General features: G+C 46.8%; 1 protein-coding gene across 1 annotated transcript in view; it reads left to right on the forward strand.

Moving 5' to 3' along the window:
* Positions 1-483: 483 nt before the first annotated feature.
* The window catches only part of SCUBE3 (signal peptide, CUB domain and EGF like domain containing 3), a 123,711-nt gene continuing 112,156 nt past the window's right edge, over positions 484-12,038 (forward strand). Inside the window, exons 1-2 of the mRNA XM_043533344.1 lie at positions 484-586; positions 691-790. The gene's annotated coding sequence lies outside the window, so the exon portion shown is untranslated. The remainder of the gene's footprint in view (positions 587-690; positions 791-12,038) is intronic.

The following is a 12,038-nucleotide window of genomic DNA, read 5'->3' on the forward strand; positions in this document are numbered from 1 at the left end:
TCTGGTGAGATAGTTATTCCAGCACTACGCTCCCGTTGGAACTATTTTTTCCTTATGAAATTATATTCCCCCCCTCTAACCAAATGAAATGCTCCAAAGAGTGGCTCAGCCCCCTGGTTTACTTGGACTCTACCATCCAATAGACGAGGAAGTAGACAGGTGAAGGGACTAGTCAACTAGAGCAAAAGCCGGGGGGAAGGGGGGTAATCCCTAGAAATTTATCGATTGAGTTGCATGATCCTTTGAGGATTTATTTATTGTAGGGCTCTTCTATATTTATAGGCGCCTTCATCGTAATTTATTTTAAATAGTGCCTGGTAGGATCCCCTCCCCTTCTGACTGGATGGACCATGCAGATTGATGTAGGTTGGCGGCACGTGTCGTTGTTCACACCCTAGAAGGTGTTATGACCTTAGGGGAGGCATAGGGCTGGTTGCAAAGTAAGTCAGGCATATAGTAAGCAGAGCACTGTTGGCTGGCAAAGCGGGGCCTCAGGGGAGTTAGGACCCTTGCCTTCTGTTCCCACCATTGGAGGTTCCTAGGAGAGCTAGGAATCCTGGGGTTCTGGTTCTTGTGAAAAGTGGAGGTGGGGTGACTTGTACATAGAGTGGTTCAGAACTATAGTAATAAGCATGTTAGAAACCTATAGGAGGATATAAGATTTTTAAATTATTATTTACTTATTTATAGGGTAGTAGTGCCTGGGAGCCCCAGTCATGAACCAGGATGACAAGTGTTGTACAAGCAGAGTGAAAAAGGTGGTCCTTGCCCTGAAGAGTCTGCAATCAAAGTAAATCCTTTTACTTTTCTTTTGAAGAAGAGGGGTGGGGGAGGAAGAAAGGTGCACAGATTTGTCCATAGTTTACAGGAGAGGAACAATTTTGTTAATTTATGTTGGTGCCTGCATTTTCTTGCCTTTTCTTTCCAAACTATATTTACTGTGACTGTTTAAGCAATATCCTGATCTCTGAGCAGTTTATAAAACTCAGTACAAACTATTCCATACAAAAATTAAAACTGTACTGCACAGGTAAGCAATATGAAAACTAACCTCCATAACAACTACACCACTTTATCCTGGTCCCATCAATCTGCTTGGTCCCCATACCCTAAGAAAAATGGGTGGGTTTTGCCACAGGCCTAAAGGTTAACAAATCTGCATCCTACTGGACCAAGGGGCGAGCCGGTATCAGGTGACATCAGTGCTAGAAGACAGGGCTGTATCAATCTCATTTCTGCTATGAGATGTACGCTGTTGGCTCAGATCTTCTCTGGATATTCAGAGTTTTGATTCTGTAGTCCAGAGACCTCAGAAGCTCCTTTCCTGGACCTTTAGCCTCTGACATCTCTCTGATGAATCTCCCCTCAAGGGCTGTGCAAGTCTTTCCTTTAGGATAGAGACCTTTGGTGAAGCACTTCAAAGTGCCAGGCTGCCTGTGAGATGGAAATCAGGTGGATTGAGCTCCAAACCTCCTCCTCTAGGGCAGCGGTTCTCACATTTCATGGCACCGAGACCCCATTCTGACAACAAAAATTACTACATGATCCTGGGTGGGAACCAAAGCCTGAGCCCGCCCGAGCCCTGCTGCCCCAGGCAGTGGGGGCCAAAGTCTGAGCTCCACCACCCCATGCAGGGGGGCCAAAGCCCAAGGGCTTCAGCCCTGGGTGCGGGGGGGCCTGTAACCTGAGTCCCGCCGTCCAGGGCTGAAGCCGAAGCCTGAGTCCGGCCGCCCAGGGCTGAAGACCTCAGGCTTCGGGCTCAGGCTTCGGCTTCGGCCCTGGGTGGTGGGGCTTGGGCTTTGGTCCCAGACCCCAGCAACTCTAATGCCAACCCTGGTGACCCCATTAAAAGGGGGTCCTGAACCCCAGTTTGAGAACTGCTCCTCTAGGGGCTGCTTCCCATTCTACTCTTCTTCTCTTAGGAGTGAAAGTAGCCAGAGATTTTGCAGGGCTCTCTAGGAAATAACACAGGCATGAGCCCCGTCTGCCTCCAGGAACCCCTCTATAGCAGAATCCCCCAACTTCCATAGCACCCTTGACCATCTCCAGCCTATCTGTGATCTCCTTGTCTCCGGCTCTGGCAAAAAAAAACAACAACCCTCTCTCCCACCATCACCTTGTGAATCTTCATGACCTCAGGTGCTTTCTACCTGGATTGTGTAACCATAAACTGGGGCCAAAGTGTAGCCATTCAAGTGGGAAGAGCCTGGGTTTGAAGACTCTCAGGCCAGGCTGAATGGTGGGGTCATGGGAGGCTAGGGTGGGTGACGTTTGGGGTAGGCATAATGGTGCAGGAGGTGTTTTCCTTTCTCACGGGGACTCTGTTGCTTTCATCCACAGACCCTGCTGTGGCAGTTATTTAAATGTAAATTTTATAAAAATGCTGTAATGTGTCTAGATTTAAATGAAATGAATGTGGTGTAGTGGCCTGGGTGTCAGGAGACCCGCGTTCCAACTGCAGTTCTTGCGGAGACTTGCTGTGTGGCTCTGGGAGGGTGGTTTTACTTCTCTGTGCTTCTGTTTCTGCTCCCGTCAGTCTAGGTCGTAAGCTCTTTGGGACAGAGACTGGTTTTTACTTTGTGTGGACAGCACCCAGAATGGTAGGGCTCTGATTGGGGTTGGGGCCTCGAGGCCGATGCTCAATATGGCTGCTACTGTTTCAGAGGTCTGAGGGGAGTAAATGGGCACAAAGGTTAAACCTTCCGTTCACCCTGGATGTAATTTTCTCTTGTGCAGAGGGTTAATGCAGGGTCTGTGCATCTCTGTAGCCCTATATTGAGGACTTAGGTGGTGCATAGGCATTGCGCTGGCTCTCTGCATAGGGATACAATTCCCTTGTCTGAGAAGCCCTCTCCTAGGCAGATAACTGCTGCACTGAGCCATTGCCTACCAGAAATGCAGTACTGCTGGCACTTGTATCTCTTGCCAGGAGTATCTGATTATTTGGGAGGCTGCAGGACTCTCTTATGTTCACCAGCAGATGGCAGCAGCCTTTCATGACAGGTGACATGAGGCTAGAACAAGGGCACGTTGGGAAAAGCTTAGAAGACAAAAGCTGACTCCCAGCTGGCACTTCTCATAGAGACACGGTTTAACTGGGTTGCCCTGGCCCCAGCAATTTGGGTCAGATTTTAAGCAACGCTCAGCCCCCCATTTAGGAACCTCTGTGAATGGCCACCTTTTTGAAAGTGCGTTCAGCAGTTCCCCTTGAGAACAATGGGAACTATGGGAGGCTGAGCGTTTTGTGAAAATCTGGTCCTGAAAGCAGCAGTGCTTTGGCCTGAACGAATTGAAGATATGTAGCTGGACCAAGAGGCAGGTGGACATAAAGAAGGAGCATGGGGGTGAAGAAAGGGAGTTGATGAAGGGGACAAATCAGTGGAACACAAAATCACATTTTAACCAATCTGTTTTCAAAGCAGGTGAGCACCCATAGCTCCCACTGACTTCATTTAGAGCTGTGAATGCCCAATAATGCTGAAAATCCAGTCCCTGGGTCTGAGGATGAGAACCCAAGTTCAGAGACCACGTTTTTGAAAATGTGGTCTGCAGGCTCAGTGCCTCTGTTTCCCCATCTATAAAATGGGAATAGTGAAACTTCCCCCCTTTGTAAAATGCTTTGAGGCTTGTGGATGAAAAGCGCTATATGGAATATTTTTCCCTCTACTGATTGTTTGAGAAGAAGTCACGTGGCCCAATTTTCAGAGAACACTGAGCACCTGCAGCTTGTATTGTGGCCGGTGGAACCTGCCTGCACTCAGGAGCTCTGAAAAGCAGGCCAGTGGTCCATAAGGGCCATTCTTTATACACCGGGATTATAGACAAACCCTGAAATTGATTTCTGTCTACAGTAGATCTCTATGTAGAGTCTTGTGTAGTCTCCATCATATAAGCTCACAACAAAACAGCAACAAAAGAAACACTAAGCACTGAATGCATCCGATGAAGTGAGCTGTAGCTCACGAAAGCTTATGCTTAAATAAATTTGTTCGTCTCTAAGGTGCCACAAGTACTCCTTTTCTTTAAGCACAGATGAAAACTTGGTTTCACTTCTCCAGTGTCTCTCTCTCCTTTATATATGGTATATAATTTTCCCTAACAGAGGCATTCCTCCACATTTTATTGACCCTCCCAATCTTCCTTTGCAATATGTTTCATCGATGGAAGTCACAAATAATTGGGAAGGTTTTCCCTTTCCGAGTGAGGCTGGAGCTGAACAAAAGGAGGTCACCCCGTCCGGGTCCCTTTGCCCTCTGTGGAATGGCAGGAATTTCTCCGTGCTCTCTAGTCTGGGGCAATAATGGCGTCAGCAGCGGGCTGATTGTTTTCATATCTAAAGCCTGTGCAAGTCTCCGGCTTAGTGCCTGTCAGCTGCAGGAGTATTAACCTTAGAACTGTCAGAGCTAATAAAAATCCTACACTGCCGGTGCGGCTGTGGAGTGTGGTAGGAGGTACCACCAGCTGTGGGATATAGTGTCTACAACAGTGGTAGAGTCCCCATGTGTGCAGCTCCCCATTTATTTTATCCGTGTGCTCCCTATGGGTCCAAAACACTCGCCTTGACATCCTGGTCCCCTTAAAGCCAATGGCAAAACTCCCATTGACTTCGGTGGGTCTGGGATTTCACCATGTGCATTTTGCTTTAATCTTGCTCCTCTGATAGGAGTTTATGCTGCCATTGAAATCACTGGTGAGTTCTGGGGGATCTTCTTGCTCCTATGAAATATCTCCTCCCTTCCAAGTTTATTTTCTAACCCCCCAGTAACCTGCATTTGCTGATGGTCAGCCGGCTAATTGAGTGTGATCAGCCAATGGTTTGGCTGCTGCAGCTGTCAGCAGGAGCCATGAGGCTGCAAAGCAGAGTGGGGCACTGGGGGGCGGGGGGGGGGGGGCGTGAGAATGGTGGCAAAACAGGGGTTGTGTATCTCTGCCAGCCTCTGTGTCCTACACACATGTCTGCATGCCTAGACCTACACTCGGCTGTACCAGTGACACACATGTGCTTGCACTCTGCACCCAGCGTGTGTATCCTATGCACACTGCTGCAGAAAGGGCACGCATGAGCCTAATTTGCCTCAAGGAGAAATGCATGCATGCACCTACACACACACACGCACATTGTTGCACCAACCAGACACACATTGTAGTTGGACTGCAGCTGCTATATGTGGGCGCCCTCAGGGTATGTCTACGCTTGTTGGGGGGTGAGAAGGGTGATTCCCAGTTTGAGGAGACATACCTGTGCTAGCTCAGATTGAGCTAGCGTGCTAAAAATAGAGTGTAGCTGCGGCGATGGGAGGAGCTAATCACCCCAAGTACGTGCCTCTCTGATACGCTAGCCCATTAGCGTGCCTAGTTTCCCCATCTGTAAAATGGTGATAACGCTACAGAGGAGATGGGAGGATTAATCCGTTGATGCTCATAAAATGCTTTGAGAGTCTTATGCCAAAGGCACTCCAGAAGTGCACAGTGTTACAAACAAAATAGTGGCACTAAGGACATGGCTTCCTAGCCATGTAATAACAAAGAGCGGAAGAGGTCACTTTTTCTGCTCCAGTGTCTGAAATACAAGGAAGTGTGAGAGATTTCCTCAGACTAGTAGGGAATGATAAAAGACATCTCCTTAAAAGACGATAGGGGAGACCTGTGCCTGGCCTTGGGAGATGGAGGGGGAAGGCAGAAATGGCAATCTCACTACGTAGCAACATGCCACCAGCTCAGGAACAGCCCCTGCTGAAAAATGGACGTGGGATCAACACCCAAAAAATGCTTAGTCCTATCGTAGGCAGCTCTCTGGCTGCATTTAGAAACATAGAAACATAGAATATCAGGGTTGGAAGGGACCTCAGGAGGTCATCTAGTCCAACCCCTGTCACGCCAATAAAGCTCATGGAATCAAGAGCCACTGACCTGAGGTATTAGGAGTTGAAGGTCTTACCAGGAGTCATTGGAAAGGTAATTTCCCTGGATTTGCCATATGGTCTCGGAGCTGTGCTATGACCTCTGTATCACAAGGTATTCATCGTATTATGAATTGGGAGTGGTATGGTCTGAAGGTAGAGGTGTTAGCAATGATTTTCATATGCATAATATTCAGGCAAACATATCATTTTGGTCAGCAGGGTTGAGTTTTATTAATTTTCCAAGGGTGAACTGTTCCTAAACGGCAGCAGGCTAACCACAAGCGGAATTGATTTACAGACAAGACTCCCCGCTAGTGATGCATAATCTGATAATTATTCAGCTAAACTTTCCAAAAATATAACAGGCAATGCCTTGGAGATGTAACTGGAGCCCTTCTCAGTGTTTCCAGGACTGAGAATCTGATGCCAACAGGACGTCAGGGGAACGAAGAAAAGCCGGTCCTCCCAGCAAAAAGTGCAAGGACCATGCATGCCTGCAGAAAGGACTGTACGTGGAACATGCAGGAGTGCCTGCAATGAAGCATGAAACAAAGAGTGGGACATCACAGAATATCAGAGTTGGAAGGGACATCAGGAGATCATCTAGTCCAACCCCCTGCTCAAAGCAGGCACAATCCCCAATTTTTTTTTGCCCCAGATCCCTAAATGGTCCCCTCGAGGATTGAACTCACAACCCTTGAGTACACGAAACCTTGAATAGCTGACCTCTGCAGCATCTATATCAGATCTACTGATGGAAAGTGCTGTCTAAGAGCTAGATATTATGATGTGTGATGGGGATGTGTTCTGTGGTTCAGAGATTCGGAAGGCCTGGGTTTGATTCCTGGCTCTGCTACAGACTTCCTGTGTGACCTAGGGCAAGTCCCTTAATCTCCTTCTATACATTGTGTTGTGGATAAATGATTAATGTTTGTGAGTTGCTCCGATACCGTGGTGATGGGGGCCCTATAGGTAGATTTGGGGAGAGCTCTCCCCATCCCTCTCATTACTGATAATGATAACAGATGCCATGTCATAAGCGCACGTGGCATTTCACAAACAAATTAGAAACCCGTCACCTCTGAATTTGGGCGTGTGTAATTTGGACCGAGTTCTCATAAAGCTGCTTACATCTACCTTTCAATGTGCAAAGAGGCCTAGGTTGATGTCTCTTACTTGTCAAGGATCCTGGAGCCATAATGATGGGCTGGAAGGAGATTGGTTGAGCAAGAAGGAGTTTTGTTCCAGACATAGGGAGAGACATGAAGCCAATTTGGCGGGGGGGGCAATGAAAGGAATCCCATGTTTACAGGTTCATTGTTTTTTGAATGCCGCCAAGACAACAATGTTTGAAAATCTGGCCTATGAGGTATGAAAGCAGTTTGGCTCTTAGTTTTCAAGAAAAGCTTGTAATGGGGCGAATTTGTCCCCAGAGCCCTTTTGACTGGTGCCCTCCCTCAGTGAATCCAGACCTATTGTGTGTGATTCCAGAGCCCCTTTGGATCTGTGGCTTTATAGCTTTTTGTTGGAGGGCTGGGGAAAGGGAGAGACAACATTTATGTTTTAAAATAAATTAAAAACAGCACTTCGAATAAATCTCACCCTGTTGTCGTCTCTTTCAGTTTCATGACAGAGCTCAGGTCCTGCTAGTTCCAGACCCCCAGATCTCTCAGCCTATAAATTCTCCATGCCCTTGCCCCAGAGGAGGCGATGGTGTGTGTGGGGGAGGGTGTATTTGCCCTGTATTAATTCCCTTCCCTGCATTAATTCTCTCCCCTGTGGCTGCTGACATGAAGATTTGTAACTGGCAGAATGTATTTTTAATGCATTTCCTGCAGGTCGCTGTAAGGGAATGTAATTCCTATGTGGGCTGAGATGGGTTTAATTTGCAGTAAAGGAAGAGGACCTTGGAGCGCTGTTAAAGCAGGGCTTTTCTTTACCGTTTCAATGAACTCAGTCTGTCCAACTGGTTTAGATTCACTTATTTTACCTAATCCATCAGGCTGAGATCCCAGCAGAGTGAATCAGATCTTCAGTCATTCGAGGGAGATCACCTAAGTTCCATGCAACTTGCTGTTTGGGGATTTGTCAGAAGAAAGCTTTGATCTACCCAGGATTTTGTAACCCCCCCCGATCTTCACCTTGGTTCCTGACTCTAAATCCTGACCTCCTGTCTGGGCCACACTTGTGGCACTCTTACTGGGTGGAACTCACTGCTAGCACAAAGCGTAGGCACCTCCCAAGTCCCGCCGAGGCCCTAGTTTGAGGACCATATGTGGTGCGTGGGTACGGCATGAGCTCTCTCCATAAGGGTGAGTTACATCCGAGAAGAGCAGGGTTAGCCCTTGGGAACAGATTAAGTGCTCGCCATTGACCTCCATTGGGACTCAGCTGTCAAATGAGCTCAGCACTCAACGCTTTGAGCGCTGTTGAAAATCGGGCCTGTGGAAACATAGGCTGGGAATTTCCAAGGAGCTAAGTACCCGCGCCGTATCTTTTTTCCAGTGGGATTTGAGTACCCAATTCTCTTAGGTGCCTTCAGAAATCCCAGCTATAAAGGACCCGATCCTAAGCTGTCGGTGCGGCGCATTCAGCATAGCAGAGTAGTGGTGACGACAAAGGTCGCCCTTGCAACTGGGCACCTGACCTAGCCAGTTCCTGCCCATGGCCACCAGCGACCATTACAACAGCTGGGGATCCCCAGGGGGCAGGGACACCTGGGATGCATCTCCTTCCCTAGGTCGCACCCCTTGCGCTTCAGCGGGTGGCATAGGAGCTGCTTTTGTAGCTCTAGGATTCCCCTATGTTAGAAGATCCCTCCAGCGGCCATCTAAACTAGCTTTGCACCAGTATAGTGACACAAAACTGCTGCCGTGCAGGGGAGAGTCATTCCCCCCACCCAGTGTTTTATGTGCAGAGAAAATTGTGTGCTCTCAGCATCCTCCTTCGTGTGGGATCTACAGTGCCTTTGTCCTGACAAACCCTTGTCACTGTTGCAAATCCAGCCTTATGACTTCACCAGCCAGCCTATTGCATGGGAGGAGGTAATGGGTGGGAGGGACCCACTTGTTCAAACAGAAATATCTTCCATGTCTGCTGCAGCTGATGGAAAGGGAAATGGATTTTTGTTTAAATACGATGTGGTTTTTAAAGTCTGACTAACGTGAAAGTCCCCATTTAAAGGCGTCGAACCTGCAGTGAAATTGGTCAGTGTTTACACACCCACTCGTTGACTGAGGCAGCGAAAAGCAAACTTCCTGGTATATCCTGATCCAAATCACCTGGGAGCAAATGCTTAGAGGGTACAGTCCACAGAGCTGTGAGCAGCCGCGACGGCCAAGAAAAATTCTGTGTCTCTGTTTACAAAAAAGCAAACCTATCCGAACAGGGAATGTAAAGCTTAATTGGCATCACATCGTTGGCCCTGGCCGGCTCACAGAAAAGAGTGGATTCAAAATCTGCTCTGTTGTTGCTTCAGCTGAATTAGAAATTCCTTTCCTTCCCTTCTGAGGACTGAGGTCCCCTCTCTCAGAGAGAAAAATCTTCAGAAGGTTTTATCTGAGGGCTCGTGCATAGAACTGAGAGCTGGGAGATATGGGTTTTGCGCCCAGGTCTGCTGTTGACTTGCTGTCTGTCCTTGGTCAAGTGTCTCTATGTTCCTAAGCTTCAGATTCCCCATCTGTCAAGCTACGGTCGCAGCTAGAGGTTCTAACCAAGACTCATTGTGCTAGGCACTGTACAAACACCTATTTTCAGCCCCCGGCCCCAAAGAGCTTACAGTTTAAATAGACAAGGTAGGAGAAAATGCAGTATGATTATCCCCATTTTACAGCTGGAGAACCAAGTGCCTAATATGGCACGCAAGCAAGAGTCAGTGATTTTTCACATGCAACAGATGAAGAGGACCTGAAAGTTGGATGATGGGAAACAGCACCTGTGAAAATCTTTGAGATAGTAAAAACTTTTCCCATCTCCGAAGAGGGCAAAAAGTTAAAATTGAGAATTTTCACAAACCAAAAATCAGTTTGGGTCAATCAAAACCTTTTTTCAATAATTTTGAAACATTTCGTTTTGATTTAACTTTTTTTAACCTTTTGTTTAGTCTAAATTGACTAAAATTTCAAAACAAAAAGTTGTTTCCACTAAAAACAAATGCGGAAACTTTTAATTTAGAAAATGTCAAAATGTTTGGGGTTTTTTTTTTGATCATTTCAGAGTTCCCCTCCATCCCCCAATAATTTTTTGAGTCAGGAGATTTGTTGAAATTGTCCTTGTTTCACAAACAGTTTTGGCTTTGACTAATTGGCAGTTTTTGGTGAGGAAAACACAGTTTGTCAAAAAATCCCCAACCAGCTCTGCTGTTAATTGGTGGGTTCGTCTACTCTTTTAATGGCCTGCCTTGGTTGGCTCTAAACAAGGCTTGTATACTCCTCCCTCCTCAGTGCTTAATACTTGGTCAGTAACCATAGCAGCTAGCAGTGTTTCAACCTTACCAGGGGCCTAAGCTAGCACATGGTTGTCTTCTTTGGGGTGGGGAAAATGGAAGATATCCTTCCAGGGTGCTCTGCGGGTTAATTCATTCATAGTTGTAAATTCCTACTATCCTTGGACAGAATGGGCTATAGCAGTGCAGGTTGTTATAGGCTTTGTTTGGCAGTGCGTACATCTCACTGCATAAATGAAGGAGACTCTGCAGTCAGAGTGGGATTATTGCACGTGTAGATACACCTGAGCTAGGTTTGATCCAGCTAGCTCCACTAACGATAGCTGTGAAGTTGTGGTAGCACGGGTTAGCTCCCAGGCAGGATCGCACAGTTTGCTGCTTGGATGAAAGTTCCTTGAGGGCTGTGTCCACATCTCCTTTATGCTTTGCAGAGCACTGTGCATCCTGTTGATGGTCAACAAATGATTCCCATCCTTTGAGAAGCCTGCCTTTTCCCTTTCTCATTCTGTCTAGCTTGTGTTTCTTCCCCATTTCCTATTGTCTTCCCGCTCTCCCCACAGCTTTGCTGTGCTTGTCTTGTGGACACCAATCCCAGGAGCCTGGGGGGACTGTTTCTAGTTGAATGGAACTGTCTGCTGTTCAGTAAAGGGGGACCTGTGTACACACTTCCCAGTTTTCGGCAGCCCAAAGCTTGGGACCTGGTGTCTTGTCATTCAGCAGCGTAATACTTGGTACCACTATACCACAGTTAAACTTGGAAGGATTAGATTTTTATCATTAAACATTGATTTCAGCATACATGCGCCAACTGACAAAAAACATTGCCATTGATGGTCATCGAAATCTACAGATAAAGTACAAAAATGGTGCTTGAACTGACTGGACTTGGATTGATGGAGTCTACTGTCATTAAATAATTGTGTGACCCACCATTATAAAAATTTAAATCAATAAAAATAGGAAAAAGTGCTTCTAAATAAACATTGATATGATCAGTGGAAATTATTAAAACAAACCAATGAAACGAATTCTGCCAAACCTAACCACAGTGTTCGGAATCTAATCTCAATGAATTTTACAGATTGCCTTTACGAGCGGCATACTTGGGAGGTGGGTAAACAGGGTGATGCCCATTTTACAGCTTGGTAAAGTGAGGCTTGGAGAGATTAGGGCAATTTTCAGAAGTAGTCACTGATTTTGGACGCCTCCCTTTCTCGGTGCCATCTTGAGATGCTTTATTCCTGTTTTTTCAGAGATACAATGCACCAAAGCTCCCATTGACCTTGGGGTTGATTTTTCAAAGGCACACTTAGGAGCCTGACTACTTCTGGAAATCTCCCCTTTAGAGCATGAGAAGCCTGGTTCTCCTCTCACACTGGTTGAACACAAGTGCAATTCCCTTGACTGTAAAGGAGTTACTCCTGATTTGCATGCGTTACCCAGAGCAAAACTGGGACCAAGATGTCTCTACTTGAGCATCCAAGAACTGAAGCAGACAAAATTAGAGAACACTTCTGAAAAATTAGCTGAGTTTGGCTTGTCGTCTTGCAGTGACTCGTAGGTTCTGGAATGGAACCCAGGAATTGTGACTCAAAGACTCTTGCACTATGCCCAGGACAGCACTGCTCCTCTCGCTCAGTGCATTCGGACAGGCAGAGATTTAGTGAAGTTTCCATGTAAATAAAGCTCTA

This window comes from Chelonia mydas, chromosome 21, assembly GCF_015237465.2.
Source record: "Chelonia mydas isolate rCheMyd1 chromosome 21, rCheMyd1.pri.v2, whole genome shotgun sequence".
Taxonomy (NCBI): Eukaryota; Metazoa; Chordata; order Testudines; family Cheloniidae; genus Chelonia; species Chelonia mydas.